At 38.8% G+C, this 16763-nt stretch overlaps 1 protein-coding gene across 5 annotated transcripts in view; it reads left to right on the forward strand.

Moving 5' to 3' along the window:
• RALYL (RALY RNA binding protein like) overlaps positions 1-16763 on the forward strand; it is a 387048-nt gene that overhangs the window by 235357 nt on the left and 134928 nt on the right. The gene's annotated exons all lie outside the window — the stretch shown is intronic.

Genomic DNA, 16763 nt, shown 5'->3' on the forward strand with positions numbered 1-16763 from the left:
CATTTTCTTACACTGAGTCTGGATCAAATACTTTATTTCATTCTTAGTAGTTGCCTGGTTCATACTTTGAACTTCTAATAACAGGAATTCCATAACCTCCCTAGGTAATGTATTTAACAATGATCATACTTGAATACATAATATAAAAAATCTATTTATGTATATTAAACTGATTACTTCTTTTTAGATTCTGTGTAGACATAAATAACAACTTATCTTTTCCATTTTTAATATTTGCAGTCTCTTGTGTCTCCTTCCAGTTCTTCTTTCTAAACCAGATCTTTCAGTATTTCTCAATAAATCATGTTTTCTAAAACTAGTATCATTTTCCATGTTTCCCCTACGTCATTTTCTTAAAGTAAAGTGTCCCCAAAACAGATGCTGTTCTAGTGGATGCCAAAGCATTGAATTTTACAGAGGAATAACATGTACAAACGTGCTCAAAAGTTTTGACTTCATATATGAAATTTAAAGGCTCAATATTGAATGTAGTTAGAAATGTCTTTAAATAAATTTATCAATCCCTGGGAGTTATTATTGCCTAGAACTTACATTCTCATGTGTAACTCCCATATGATCAGTGTGTTCCAATATGGGTAGTTTACAAGAGAAAATATCAGCTCCTTAAAACAGCCAGACTTTTCCAATAATATCCTTAAGTTATAATTGCCAAAGAGCTTCATTTATTCTATTGAATGCAAATCAAGCATCTGCATGGAATGAAATGTAAAAAATGAGTTTAACACTAACAAATACTACAGTAACAAGGGGAAATCAATTTTCAGGGGTCTGCACCTGTTTCCAACCAGATACCTAAGGATTAATACCTGAGATTACTTCAAAAATATTGGGTAGGCCCAGATATAGTTGGATTCACCAGGAGCACGATGGTGGTACCTTAGATTTAGCAAGCTCAGACACATTGTCACTGCTTGTACTTTTTTTTCTACAAGGATGATAGCTCTGAGATGACCTTTCCCGACTTTATTAGAGAAGCGGTTACACTTAATCTAAACCAGAAGGGCAGGAATAAAACATAGACTGTTAAATGTGCAATAACGTATGTCAGCGCAGTCTGATGAAACCCTTTGCTATGTTGTCTCTGACCTCCTTTCTCATGAAGGGTTTTACTGTGACTCATAAAGACAGCTTTTGCATTTAGGGCATTTCAAAGCCACAACAGCTCAGCAGGAGTTCTGTTAAGTGTTTCTGAAGCAGCTTTGTGGGACACATGGACAGAACTGGAGAAACAGTAGACTCCTTTAGAAGAGCCAACACATTAGGCTACCATTTAACCAGCCACCTTCCCCCATCAAATCTCTATGCCCTTTTCCAATCGTTTGTATCCTTAGTATTAGATAATCTATTTTGCTCAACTTTTGCAATTTTTTTTCCAAGGAGATTCTTTTTCTCCACCTTACCAATCTGAGAACAACTTTATAGCTGCTAGGCGCAAAGCCTCTTATGTCACTTTGTCTTCCTACTAATTACGGGTTCAAACATTTTTAAGGAATGAGCAAAAATTCCAGATCGAAATTGTGTTGACTTGGAGAAATGAAGTGCAGGGTGGAAAAGATCACAGGTAGCTAGTGTGCAGTTCTATCATATAACAAAATGCATTAATTCCAAATGCAAGACTTCATAATTTTCTATCAATGTAAAGTATCATAAAGAATTTTTATAGAAAAAAAGTGGTATTTCTAATGTCATAGCCCTATCATAGTTCCTCCAAAATTTGAGGGGAAGGGACAGTTTCCTGGGGATATGTTTAGCTTCTGTCTGAAAGGAAACTAACTTGCAAAATCAGCACCTACTTGCATACTGATATGGTGGTGTTAGAAATCTGCAGGTTAAGTGGCTCAGATTACTGACAATATTATTTCATTGTGTTCATGTGTGTGAATCCACCTGATACAGTTGTCTTGCTAGTGAGCTGCTTCTCTGTTTTCCGAACTTTTTGTCCAAAGACCCTCAAAACATGTAAGTGTATTTCCCAGACTTTCTTCATTTTCTACCCAGCTGTGAGCGCAGTCATCATTTCCAACAATCTCTGCTTCTTTCTGAAAGGACAGGCAGAGCAGCGTTGATTCCTACTTCTGCTGCTGCTATTTCTTCTTCCTCTCAATGAGAAAAACCTTTCCAAGGTGCTCCCTTCCCATTAAAACTGAAATTTTGTTTCAAGGGATGGACCCCCTTCCTAATACAAGGCAGACTTTAGGTGTCCAGACACCCCACTTCACAACTGCTTATTTAGATAGTACTGACAGTCTCAATGATGGCTTCACACTGGAGGAAGTTTCTGAGCTGCCTAGATATAGAGTTAGTGATTTAATTTGTGCTAACCAGAAGAGCAGGTAAGTAATTAAATATGAGCACTAAGATGGATATCTACCTTTTGCAATTATGAGATTCTATTATTTCCTATTTTTCTAAGAGTCCTGCTGAGACAAGTACGTTGTTCTCAGTGGGAGCAGATTACATTCTGAATTAATTACCCACTAATTAGTAGACTATCCCCATGGTTTCTTGCCCCACGCTTTCTCTTGCTGAAATGTTTAGTGTAAAGCACTGTGTGTGTTGCAGCATGTTGTATATATGATTTTCATCAGGAACTGGTTGTTTTTTGCTGCCTTTTCTTGCTTTCTATACAAAGTACTTGCATGGCCATCCGTTTCTCTGGCATTCAACTATTCTGCAGTCTTTAGTGTATTTAATTTCTCATTTGGGGAAGCAAGGGAGTGCTGCCACTTCCAAAAAATGGATGAATTGGGCGTAGATTGCATAGGGGCCAGATTCATAGAGAGAGCAGGTGCAACCAGGAAGGTTTGTAATGCCTGTATTTCAGCTGTCTGACTCCTATGGGGACTCTAGTGCTGACTTGAGCACCTAAAATTCCTGTACAACGTAAAGTTGTGTACTAGAATGGGATTTATAGCATCCTGTGCTGGGAAATTTCTAAGTTAGCCCACAGTTAATATCAATGAGACACACAGATCTTAAATCCACCCTTTGGTACTTAATTCTGAATTACAAAAGGTGCTTATTCCAGCAAGAATTCTTATTCATTCTGCACCCTAGTTGTTCCTGTCCAAAACAGATAAAGGTCAATATCTTTTTTAGAGAACTACTGGAGGAGGGAATGCCCTTTCTTCACACCTTATCTAGAAGATGAAGTTTGCAGTATTCCTGCTCTATATGGGAGGCTCATTTTCAGTGTCATCCTGGGCTACATGTTATTTTCAGAAGGGCAGAGAGGACTTGTTTTTTCCCTGCATAGAATTGAAACAGGCTTAAAATCATGAAAAATACTGCAGAAATCTTCCCAGATATGCATAGATATACTAGATTTAAATCCACATCTTGAAGAAAGTTTATATGAAAAGTATGGCAGGTGGCTATTAGATGCAGTGTTATTTGCACTCTTAGCTGACAGTAACACTTCATGTTTCATGATATTCCACTCATGGCTGACAAGTCAGCACTAGTTAATATCTTAGGGAGTGGGCAGAAAACTTATAAATCCCTCCAGTCTCAGAAGAATAAATATCATTAATCCAGTTCTGTAAATCACAAGGTTTTTTTGTTTTTCTTTCTGTTTTTCTGTTCTTTTTTTAAAATACAGAACACAGGATTTAGAGTCTTTAGAGTTTCCATTTTTAAACCTTCCTTAGTATGCTGATGACACTTCCCCCCATCCCCAAAATTTAGCTTACCTGTGATCATACCCTTGGCTGAGGAGGATCGGATTAGAGATCATTTAGACAAACTTGACACCCACAAATCCATAGGCCCTGATGGGATGCATTCACCAGTGCTGAGGGAGCTGGCGGATGTTATTGCTAGGCCACTCTCCATCATCTTTGAAAGGTCATGGAGAACATGAGAGGTGCCTGAGGACTGGAAAAAAGCCAATGTCATTCCAGTCTTCAAAAAGGGCAAGAAGGAGGACCCAGGGAACTACAGGCCAGTCAGCCTCACCTGCATCCCTGGAAAGGTGATGGAGCAGCTCATCCTGGAGGCCATCTCCAAGCATCTGGAGGAAAAAAACATGATCAGGAGTAGTCAGCATGGCTTCACCAAGGGGAAATCATGCCTAACCGGTCTGATAGCCTTCTATGATGGAATGACTGGCTGGGTAGATGAGGGGAGAGCAGTGGATGTTGTCTACCTAGACTTCAGCAAGGCTTTCGACACTGTCTCCCATAACATCCTCATAGGGAAGCTGATGAAGTACAGGCTAGATGAGCAAACAGTGAGGTGGATTGAGAACTGGCTGAATGGCAGAGCTCAGAGAGTTGTGATCAGCGGCACAGAGTCTAGTTGGAGGCCTGTAGCTAGCGGTGTCCCCCAGGGGTCAGTACTGAGTCCAGTCTTGTTCAACTTCTTCATCAATGACCTGGATGAAGGGACAGAGTGCACCCTCAGCAAGTTTGCTGACGATACAAAACTGGGAGGAGTGGCTGATACACCAGAGGGCTGTGCTGCCATTCAGAGAGACTTGGACAGGCTGGAGAGGTGGGCGGAGAGGAACTTCATGAAGTTCAACAAAGGCAAGTGCAGGGTCCTGCACCTGGGGAGGAATAACCCCATGCAGCAGGACAGGTTGGCGGTCAACCTGCTGGAAAGCAGCTCTGCGGAGAAGGACCTGGGAGTGCTGGTGGACACCAGGTTAAGCATGAGGCAGCAATGTGCCCTTGTGGCCAAGAAGGCCAAAGGTATCCTGGGGTGCATCAGGAAGAGTGTTGCCAGCAGGTCAAGGGAGGTGATCCTCCCCCTCTACTCAGCCCTGTGGAGGCCACATCTGGAGTCTGTGTCCAGTTCTGGGCTCCCCAGTACAAGAGGGATGTGGCACTACTGGAGCAAGTCCAGCGAAGGGCTACAAAGATGATTAGGGGACAGGAGCATCTCTCTTATGAGGAAAGGCTGAGAGAGCTTGGCCTGTTTAGCCTGGAGAAGAGAAGGCTGGGAGGAGATCTTATCAACGTGTACAAGTATCTGAAGGGAGGGTGTCGAGAGGATGGAGCCAGACTCTTTTCAGTGGTGCCCAGCAACAGGACGTGAGGCAACGGGCACAAACTGAAACACAGACAGTTCCATCTGAACATGAGGAAAAACTTTTTCACTGTGAGGGTGACAGAGCACTGGCACAGGTTGCCCAGAGAGGTTGTGGAGTCTCCTTCTCTGGAGATATTCAAAACCTGCATGGACGCGATCCTGTGCAACGTGCTCTAGGTGACCGTGCTTGAGCAGGGGTGTTGGACTAGATGATCTCCAGAGGTCCCTTCCCACCTCAACCATTCTGTGATTCTGTGATTCTGTGATTCTGTGATAGGGCTCCTGAAGCTGGGATTTAAAAATAAATAAATAAATATTCTTGTAATTAAAACTTTGAGTTACCAGTGCTAAGTTTTTGTTCGTAAAATAGGAGGAAGAGGAGTGGATCTTGGCATGGCAGGCATCTTGTAAGAGTTAATGACAAAGGTGGAAAGAGGCCATGAGCATTTCAGTCTCTCAGCAAAAATCACCATGTAAATTTCTCATTATTCTAATTTTAACAATATTAATGATACCTCCTTTAAAGGTTTTAAAATGTATGGATGAAAAATATTTTATAAAAGTTTGTCACAGAGATAAGGCAGTTAGAGTTCCCTCATCTTATTTATATTGTGTCAAAGACAATAGAAAACTCTCATTCTGGACATAAGACCTTGAAATGCACAAGATTTGGTCTATAGTACTTCAGAGCTATGCGTACATTTCTCATAGTACCTGTGGGAAATTTGTCACAGTCCTATTGCAGACTCTGCTTCTTCTATGAGCAAGATCTAAAATTTCCTTTAAAACTGCAAAAATAGAACACCACTGTGACACCACTGAATGGTCTGCCTTTGCCCACAGCAAATAAGTCTTTACTTGCTTGCGTAGAAAACATTTTCCATTCGTATAATGACTCTGCAGTGATGCTAAGTTTGAGAAAGATGGAACATACAGCACCCAGGAAAAAAGGGCTCATTTGCTGGGATCATAGCAGCTTTCACAAAGAAAAAAGGAAGCTTTTCTCTTCCTTTCTTACTTTGTCTCCTGTTGAGTGCGGTTTGAAATCATCCTAGATTCTTGCAAAGGTTTTTCCTCCCTATTAGTCACTACCTGCAAAGGTTCTCAGCAATGTCTGTTGCTATAAAGAGTTTAATGACTTTCAGGTCATTCTCAAGTTGGAATTTAATTATTACTTTGCAAATCTTTGCCAATTTCTGTTGATAATTCTTAGTGGCATGCAGACTTGTATGTTTTGTATGGTGGTTTATGACACTACTTAACCTAATTATTTCTAAAGCCATGTCGCCTAATTTACAGAGTCTAAATCAGTTGTATTTTTAGGTATCTATTAGATTTTAAACATTTTTTTTTATTCCCCTGTGTTACATAAAACAGCTGCTATAGTAATGGGTCACGCTGCATCATCCAGGTGCAAGACTTCAGAGATCCCCAAATGTGACATTTTTCTGAAGCATATAAAATTACTTCATTGGGCTCCATTAATTGTGGCTGTGTTCTGGGATTTCTCCAGGATATCTGAAGTGTTTTAGCTGTAGCTATCTGAAACACTTTGGTTCTTTTCTGTCTGAGTTATTGCAGGTAAAATTCCATGGAATATGCAGCATTGTTATTATTTGGGAAGATTCTTAGTTTTGCTGAGATCTGTGGTAAATTGGTAAGATAAAAGAGTATTTTCAAATATTTTCAAATATTGTGTTGTTAGGCATATTGATAATGAAAGAAAGATTGTCATGTTTCTTTTCTATGGTTTTAAACTTACTACTGGTGAGTAAGTGCAGAAGGGAAATAGAGATGGGGAAAGGCTGTCTTCTCTCAAAATAGTAGTTATTTGAAGTCATCATGGAGACGTTATTAAAGCTGTACCAGCTTAAAGGAAAAATGAAAATGAAAAAGAAGAAGAAGAAGAAGAAGAAAAAGAAGAAGAAGAAGAAGAAGAAGGTGGCTTAGACCTCGTAGAAGATACAAGGTCTGAATCAGAGCTCAGGGTAGCACTTTTCTTGGAGAAGGGGACTGCAGGGTGGCAGTAGTAAGTTGACCGCACGAGGGCTCCTGAGAGATATTTGGCTCTATACAGTTGAATGTATCTACGTGAACACCTCTAGGAGACTTGCACACATAGCACAGTTGTATTACTAGCCAACCAAAGTGAGCCTTTGACAACTTGAATGCCTCTCTCTGTTTGGATGTCATGTATAAATACTTGTACACCTTGCCTGATCACCTCTAAGTGCACAGGAGTGACCTGAGCAATATCTAGCAACAGCAACCTTGCTGATGTGGATAAAAATCTAAAATCCAGAAGGGAAGACCACAAGAAATCACTTTTTTTCTTGAATTGGCTTATCAGAGCCAGTAACTACTGCAGTTAACTGCTTCTGTGTCATTGCCTATAGATCAAGGAATCAATTGATGGCGATTTTGCATGCCCAAGATAAAGATAATTAACTTTTTCCTTCATCTCTGTACTGTCAGTACAGCTCCTCTCAGTACATCTGACCATGTTGACATCTTATATCATGCTTTTTCTACCCAAACAAGACGCAGGAATTGCAGGAGTGCTTTAAAATCTCACCATACACTGAGACCTTGGTGTGAGGGAGGAGATAGGGACAGTATAATGGAAGAAATGGAGCAGCAGAAATATGCATAGCCCCAGGTATGAAACAGAGATAAGAAAGTCAGGCAGATGGGGCTTCTAGCAGTAGGGACTGGTAGTATTGGAGGAGGACAGGAGACCCTGGTGATCTTGGAAATGAGACAACATCGTATATCTCTCATCAAGAGGGTGTACAAAGAGTGTCAGTGAAGCCTTAAAATGAGGAGGATGAGAAACAATTAGGAGGTAGTGTGTGTGTTTGGGATGAAAAAATAGCATACAGAGGAGTGCAAGCAACCCCAATGGATCCAGTGAGTACAGCCTACGGAGGCAAAAGGGTCTTTTGACCCTCTGGCGATAACTGAGAGTGGAGTTTTGCTCAGTACACGAACACAGGCTGTATAACCAGGGAAGAACAAACACGACTGCTCAATCAGGATGTCTCTCTCATCCAGTCTGAGTCATCCAGTCTCAGTTTGCAGAATCAGAACTTTAACAAAACTTTTTTTTTTTTCTTCTGAAGTTTAAACCTAGGTTTCACTCCTACCCCAGTAGAGATTCAATTAAGCACAGCTAATGGGAAGTCAGTGATCTAGATAGTAATTGGAAAGCAATGCTCAAAACTAGCTTTGGTGCAACTTAGTGCAGTACTGAACTGTATTCAATTTTCTCTCTGGTTAACATCCTTCAGTTATGTTTTTCCTGTTTTTTTTTCTTTATTATTTTTTTCTATTCTACCTTAATGCTACTTTTATTTTTCTTTTCTCCCATATCCATTTTTCCAGTCTCTTCTAAGTGATATCTGACCCTGCTGTTAATTATTTGTCCACAGTTGTTCTAATGGAGCTGTAGCATAATGCAGAGCAATAGTATTAAACAGGGCCATCCATCTTCGCCTCTTAAATTATGAAATCACATCTACAAATAATGAAAATCTCTATGCCCTCCAAGTTCTATATTTGGGTTTGTTTATTTACTTGCAGTTGAGACCTAGTAAGTACACTGAAGGAAAACTGTTTATTTTGTCAGTGATAATCATGTCAATGATAATTACTGAAAACAGTAATGTTAATTATGATAATCAATAATACTTACTGTGTCAGTCAATCCTAGAGGGGTTTTTTTGTTGTTGTTGTTTTTTTGCTTTAACACAGCAGCTTCTATACCTCTAAAGCAGCATTTGAAATGCAACACAGAATATTCAGGATGTGCCATCCTGGTGCACTTCTTAGGTTTGGATTACTGCAAGGGAATCCAGCCACAACTGCATCTAAAAATGAGCACTGTGACATCTTACTGCACTTGTACCGAAGAGGATTCTTTTCTAGGGGTAGTCACCCTTTCAATTTGTAAAATATTACTTACATACATAATCCCCGAATAAAGCTATTCAGGGAAGTTCTCACTGTCAGAGGGGGATTACAGATTTATTTCACCCTTCTTTTATTTACCTGTGTGTTTTGTTTGCTTTCACTTCCTCATTTGGATTTTTCTTCCATGTTATTTTATTTTGACTGTGCTGTGAGGGTTACATCCAATTTCAACAAGTTTGCCAGAAACAACTGATAAGCCATGTGCTTGCTATTTTTCCTCTTGCTGAACAAAATACAGTGTAATATTTACTCCTAATCGTATGTGGTACTTCAAAAGAAAACATAGGATGAGCAGTAAATACGCTGGATAGAGACCACTGAAGGCCAAGGCTTGAAAGATCCTTTGCTGCCACCATGTGATATAGCTCTGAATTACATTTTCTCATATATGCCTAGTCTTGAGAAATTTAGAACTAGGAGTTAAGAAAGTCCAGTTCTATGAAGTAATCTGTGGAGGATCCACCTGCCACGAATGTTCTTGGCAGTGAGATTTGAGAACTGAATTTGTGATCTCAAAATTCCCAAGTTAGATCCTTTTACTGTGGGGATAGCCTGGTTTGTTGGAAAGGGAGTTGCAGAACACCAATATCTGAATGGGGAGTATCAAGGCTAACCTACAGAAGACATTGGAGGGAGGATGCTAATTTTTGTTTTAGATGCTACTCTAAGATTGGGATTCAGATGCTGCAAAAGCTTTCTGGATTGCGGTATGTCTTTGGGTACAAACAATTACCTTATGTTTTCCCTGAAAAAAATGGCTGTAGAAGTTAGAAATTTCCCAGAAGCTGGGACATCTGGGGTCAGTTCTCTCCTCAGCTGAGAGGGTTCAGAAATGTGCTTTCTCCGTTAAAAAGCCACCAAACTAAACAAGACTGGGACAGTCTGCCAACCAGATTCCTTCTGCTGAAGCTGTTGGAGAAAGAATGAGTCCAGGTCACACCAGGGACATTGTCTCTGCTCCAATAATTAAGGCTATTTACATTGTATTTATATTTGAGTTAAAGCTTCAGGGTGAAATGCATGTACCCCGCCACCTCTTTAAGCCATGTCTTTTAAAATAGGTTGTGATTTTTTAAAGTCAGTTAAAAGTAGCTCTTAATTTTTTTTGTCTGATTATGCCAAGAAATGATCTGTTTTTCAGGTATATTGAACACCTGAGATGTCCCATGGCAACACTCCAGTATTAACACCCAAGCAAAGGTCATTTATTCCACAACAGAGTTTGCTTTTTCATTTTCAAATGCCAATAATTTTCTGTATAGCTTTAAGGCATCAACGCAGTCATACTGTTATAGGCCAGACTGTTTTACCCCATATAGAGAACTGTCCTTTCCTCACTTGATGAATGAGATGGAAGCAGAAGGTTTTTGTTGATCTTCACTGGCTCAGCACCTTAGCCAGCTCCATTCTGGCAACCCTTCTATTCCCTGAGCTGTGTAGCAGCCAAATCTACAATTCTGGTTCTACTTATGACCTGCTTACAAAATAGATATCTGTCCCTGCTCTTTTTTTCACCGTCCTTTTCTTTTTCCTTTTTGATGGTGAAAAGTACAAGAGGAAATATAATTCAAGTAGTACTGTTGGTGGAAAAAGGGATCGAGGAAATGACAGTTTGAGGCAGAGCAGAGAAACAAATGTTTGGTAGTATTTTTGTTGTGTTGAAAAATAATTAACTTGTACAGCAGCAGGTTCAGGAGGCTCTGAGTGTAGTTATCAAGGCAATTAGCCCCTATCAAAGCCATTGTTCCAAGCTCTGTGAAAAGTCAGCTGAGGATCATTATTTATCCCTTTGCAGTTAAATGCACTAGGCAGCTTCCTTTTAAAAATAAAGCATTCTGGAGCACTTTTCTATGAGAGGGTGAATTCAGTAGCAAACTCCACAGTCGCAGCATGAATGAGGTCCTAATTGTGATATTTGCAAAGCTGGGAGAATAAACTTTTTTTTTCCCCTCCTGATCAGAGTCCTTTTATGCAATACTGGCAACTCTCTATAATCTTTCATTATTTGGGATCCTCTTTCCTTCTGATCCTTTCCTCTATCACTTCAGGTGTGACAGGTTTGCTGAGGCATAGTGATGGCCAATATTTATACTAAGGCTTCTTTGCATTCTTTTCTTAGATTCTTTTATAATGTAAAATATATATAGGATATCTTCTACAAGGAAGAACAGATGGCTTAATTTCCATCAGCTCAGCAGAATTTATAACTTTGAAATTGTCTGCTGACATGTAATCCCTTGACTCCATCCTTCAAAACATAAAAAAACAAATAGACCTTTCCCTTTCTTCTGAAGTTCTACCTCTATCAGAGGAAAGGAGGCTTCACAGTGAAGGACATTTCATTGGGAAGTGCCTCAAAGTCATCATTCAGCTGTTGTAAACCCTGGGAGGAAAGTACTTCATTCATCATTGCCTTAGAACTGAAGTCTTTCTGATAACTTTTTTTCTTGGTTACTTGGTGACCTTGTTTGAGGCAGAGCTATTGGCTTAGAGAGGACATGTAAGGATGGTCTCAAAAGCATTTCTTTCTACAGGGATGCTTCTTGACTGTCCTACAGCTAAATCTCTTTCAATCACCCAGTTATACTCTCATGCCAGCCAATGTGTGTGCTTGTTCTACCTTTGGGAACTGCAGTAGAAAAAGAGTAATTGCTATGCAAGATATTCATCTTGCAGCACTGCAGCAAGGGGCTTAGAGAGCATTTTGGAGATCTAAATGCGTAAGAACCCTGAAGAGTGTATATATATGTGCAAAAGCAAAATAGTTATGAGGGCTATGAAGAAACAAGTGAATGAGGTACAGATAGTTCTATATGTAACTCCTTGACTAGTCGTTCAGGTTGGAAACTATAGTTTAGGTTGCTTCACTATATATTACCTAACTGGCTTCCTTCTCAGTGATCAATGTTTTAATTGCATTATATTTTTGCTTTATAACAAGAATGTATGCAGGCATAATCAAAACTAGCCATTATTAGTCGCATTTTGATCAAATTTCATGTGCTGCTCCAAGATAATGGGCTACAGCGGCTTTTTAAGGTTTCACTAGTCTTCTGCAAAATACTAGATTAAAAAGTGATAATGAAACTTGCTAGATATGTTTAATAGTAATCAAGATGTATAGAAATTTCTAGACAATTTGAATTCAGCTTTTACATTCCTCATGCTGAAGCAACTGTGTTCCATGTAGCCTTCATGAAAACTTTCATAGGCTTTCATAAAGAGCAATTCTTTCAGGACACTTTCTCTCTTAATAGAAAACAAAATTCTCTCCTAGCCTGGAAGACAGACATAATGATTTTGTTTAAAGAACTATAAGTTATTCATCTGGTAGCTTTGTTTTTTGATCTGAAATTGAGTAAAGCACACATAACTGCAAAGCTAACCAGAATTCATCAATGCTTTGTAATAATCACACACAAGATTTATGAAATTGGAAGCATTCAGATTGACTCAAAAATGGATATTTGGTAGGGTTGGAATGTACTGGTCTCATTGAGAATGTACTGGTTTTATCTTTGAATAAAATACTTGATTGAAATCTGTTGTGACTAGAGGAAATAGAGAGGTTTCTGTAACTTCTTGACAAGAGTAGTTCTTTATAGGTGTGTAATCAAAAGGCACCCTCAAGCTAGGCTGGGAATCTATATTCCGACTGTGGTCTAGGCAAGCTCCATGGCTGGCTTGTAATTCCACAATGATCCTAATCATCCAAATCAGCAAACTTGCTGGAATGTGTCAGGAGTCATTTCTGCCCTATGAGTAGATTTTTTTCGCATGAAAACTTGAGGTATCATGTAGGAATGTGCTTGCCTAGAGTTAGGATGTTGTTACAATTTATGCCTCTAACTGAAATTTTGAATTTTTGCATTGGCATAGACTGCTATGAGTTTCCATGACTAAATGCAGGGCGTGGAGCTATCCTCTAGGGATAGAATAAATTTAAATTCAGTATGTGGGTGATGGTCCCTATAATGCCTGGTACTCCAGTGAGATAAGATAGAGGAAGGAGAGTCCACACCATCCCAGAGCCATGCACTGATCTTCTCTGTTCCCATTTCCCTACCCCCCTGCTCTGGGCATGCAGCCTGTTGGTTTTGTGGAGCCTGCCTCCTTTTTGTTCAGTACTTTTCGTGATGAATTTAAGTTTGCAGCCAAGCTGTCTTCATTACAAATTCACCACAGGGACCTTGTTGGTGGTGCACTGTCTGTTCTCTGTGGGCTGTATTTTATGTGCAACCAAGGTAGTTAAAAATGAATCATAACCATATATATTTCTGTTTATATTGCTACATATAGTTGTTGGTATCTGCAGTTCTTACTTTGCAACTTTCAGGTGAATTCTTCAGATATGTCATTAGCTGGATATGTCTCAGCTGGAACAGGTTTTTGAGGATCAAATATTACTGCCTAAGTTCAGATCATCTAATTCCTATTCATGCAAAGAAGCTGATTGCTAGGGTAGAAATTAAATTAAATCCATAATTCAAAGATAACCCACATTCCTTACATGTAATTTGCTTCATTGTAGTGATTTTTGCCTTTGATTGCAAATGCAATGACTACTTCAATTTCAACAGTGTTCTTAGAGTACCTGCTTAATTTCTTAATAGAAATTTCATAAATCATGAAAACTTTCTAGATATAAATCTTTTGACTTATCCTACCTACTGTTGCCTCCAGGTAGGATAGAATACATCCAATTTTCATTGAGAAGGATTTGAGCATTTTACTCACAATGTACCCTTCCTTTCATATACAACATAGAAGTTCTCTGTCATTAACAAATATGAAGTTTCCCATTCTCTCATCTGAGCAGAGTTCAGATGTGGTGTGCTATCTGCAGGTCTCCATGGTCTAATCTAGCTGTAGTTATAATAGACATTAATTAGAGAAAGAAAAATCTTTCCAGTACCCTAATGGAAATGAAAAAAGTTACCTTTGAGCTGTACTATCTTTCTTCTCCTCATTCTGTACAATTGTCTCAGTGTTTTTTCTCTTCTTTGAGGAGGAAGCAGAAGTTAATGTGCAAAATGAATTTGCTGAGCCAGGTAACATTGCTGAACGCTTGTTTTAGTTCATTACAATTAATGGATATAATGCTCCTTTGTTTTTTTCTCCCCTTCTTTTTTTTTTTTCCTTTTAAATGAACAACCAAATAATTCATAAGCCACTGCTTAACTTCAGGATCTGGAATCAACATTTTCTAAAACAATTTTCCTCTGCTATTGTCCTAAATCCAGGGGCTAGACATTTTGGCTACACCTAGCAGTTATGAAAGTGAAGCAGGGAATGTTCCCAGGCTCTGAATCTTGATCGTCTGCGCTGCTAAGTTGTTAGAATGGTCCGAGATGGTTTGAGCCTGAGCCAACTATCACTTTCCTGTCGATGCCAAGGTGTGCCTTGGGAGTTAGCCTGAGCTAAGGATCTTTCTAATAGGTAGTCTGGTTACAGCTTTGTTTTGGAGAATAAGTGTTTAATAGTATAGACATGGGCTATTCCATGGTAGGGTTTTGGTTTTTGTGTTTTTTTTTGGTACTAGGGAAAAACTCCTAGGTGGTTTTCATTTATAGCACCCTCTATGACTGTATTTTAAGGGGTTTTCAACATCCAGAAATTCTCAAAGACATAATCAACACCAGTAAGCATTGATACTTTGGGGTCTTAGATCAGAACTTCTGATTTGAAGTACATGAAAAGAATGTAACAATTTATTTGGACAATTTATTTTCCTTAATAGAACAGTGAAGTTAATTGAATGGGCCAGTGTGCAACAAACACTGAATTTGTTGCAGGGCTTGGGGAAAAAGCTAGCAAGAGCATAATAGTGGAGAAATACTGAACTTCTTCAAGGAAAAAAAAAAAAAAGAATGAACTGTTCCTTCCCATTGCACCATTCAGTCAGGTCTTTCTATATGCTAAATTACTCTGAATTTGCATCTCCTGTACTGTGGGAGATCATATGAGAGGGCCAGTGGAGAATGAGGCTGGTCTTCTGCATATATTCGAAAAATCAGTTTGACTGTGGACTGGTCTAGCAGCCAGGAATCACCAGAGCATAGATATGTCCCGTTTGTCTGTCCACCATGTCAAGTGAAAAAGTCGACAGAGGAGCTGGTCAGTCTGTATATCACTTGGCTATTTTCTGTCTTTGGGGAGTCTCCCTTCAGGCAGCTAGGTGGACATGGCAGCTGTTCTGCATCCTTGGGAGAAGCAACTGCAAACAGAATCTGCTCCATTTCTCTTACTTGGGCACTGTGACAGTTGTAAGTCTCAAACATTTCAAGTGTTTGGGGTTGCAGACAATATGAAAAACAACTATTTTGCTGATGCTTAGCAGTCTTAATGAGTTTTTCTCAGCTTACCTGAGTCTAAAGTTTTGGTGACAGTTTGCTTATGTATGTGTAATAGTCCCCAAAGCCTATCCCACCAATAAACTCTTTTATTCTCCATCTGTCAGATATTTCCATTAATAAATACCAGAGTAGAACAGCTTGATGAATGTAAGCTGTTTTCCAAAGGTAAACATCCCCCCGATGTCTCCAGGAGTTAGCACAGATTGTCAGCTGAATCCAAAAAAGTTTACAGCCCACTCCATTTCATTGTTTCTTGCTCTGAGCCTTTTCTATCCTTGTTAACATCCACTGGTAACGTTGTTTAGTATGACACTTTATTTATTCTGAAAAAGAATTATGTTTAATTGATTTATATATATATATATATATATATATATGTATATATGTATTTTTTTTTAATCTGAAATTTGGTGAAGCTACAGCTCCCCACATAGTGACTGCTATAGCATTTGCAGGCTGTTTAATAGTGTTTCTGTTTGGTAGTATAACATCTACTGTTGACCACAAGATGGCAAGGTTTCTTCATATTACTATAAAGAGAAGCCTCTTTTAGGAAAAGGACAGGGGAAGGGATGCAAATCAAAGGAGGACATACAGATAATGAATGTAATTCCTCATATTACATCTGGATTTTCAGTCTTGCAAATGAGTGAAGAAAGACAATGCCTTTTAATTGTCTTGTTCAATCCATCAGGAATGACATTTATTTTACTGACAGGAACTTGTGAATGTCACAGAAAAATAGCTTATTTTTATTGTTCTTAACAAATGCTAAACATGTAAATTCAATCAACTGTTAGTATAGAAATGCTAAGCCAATAATAGCAGATGCTTTGGAGTGTCTTGTATGTAAGATTCACCAATGTATATTGCATTTCAGCAACCTGAATTCTTTTGATATTCATAGCATGATATGCATAGCAGTAGGTTATCCATTGATTGCAAAACTGATGAGAGAGAAGCAAGTCTGTGCTGCTCTGAGATTTTGCAAAAATTTTCGGATTTCTATCTTCACTTTAAAATGTAAAGGTTTTAGAAGGACTGTTTTTCCATATTATGTATCTATTTTTAATGTGTATTCAAATGCATCACTTTCAAGGCATGTTCTTGTTTATAAAGAAAAATCAGGATTTTGAGGTTTATTTCATGGTGAGACCATTAACAAACAGTTTGATCATTTCCAAAATGTTTTCCTGTGAAAAGTTTTTAGATTTGACTAGAAACTGACTCAATGTTTTTTAAAATTCTGTGTGGGTAGCTCTCACCAAAGCATTCTTATATTCTCTTTTGATATTTTGCCATTATAGGGGCTTTTTTCTTCTTTTCACTTCACTCAATTTTTATTCTTCACTTCTAAAATTTATTCTCTCATATGATGTC

Source organism: Apteryx mantelli, chromosome 2 (genome assembly GCF_036417845.1).
Source record: "Apteryx mantelli isolate bAptMan1 chromosome 2, bAptMan1.hap1, whole genome shotgun sequence".
Taxonomy (NCBI): domain Eukaryota; kingdom Metazoa; phylum Chordata; class Aves; order Apterygiformes; family Apterygidae; genus Apteryx; species Apteryx mantelli.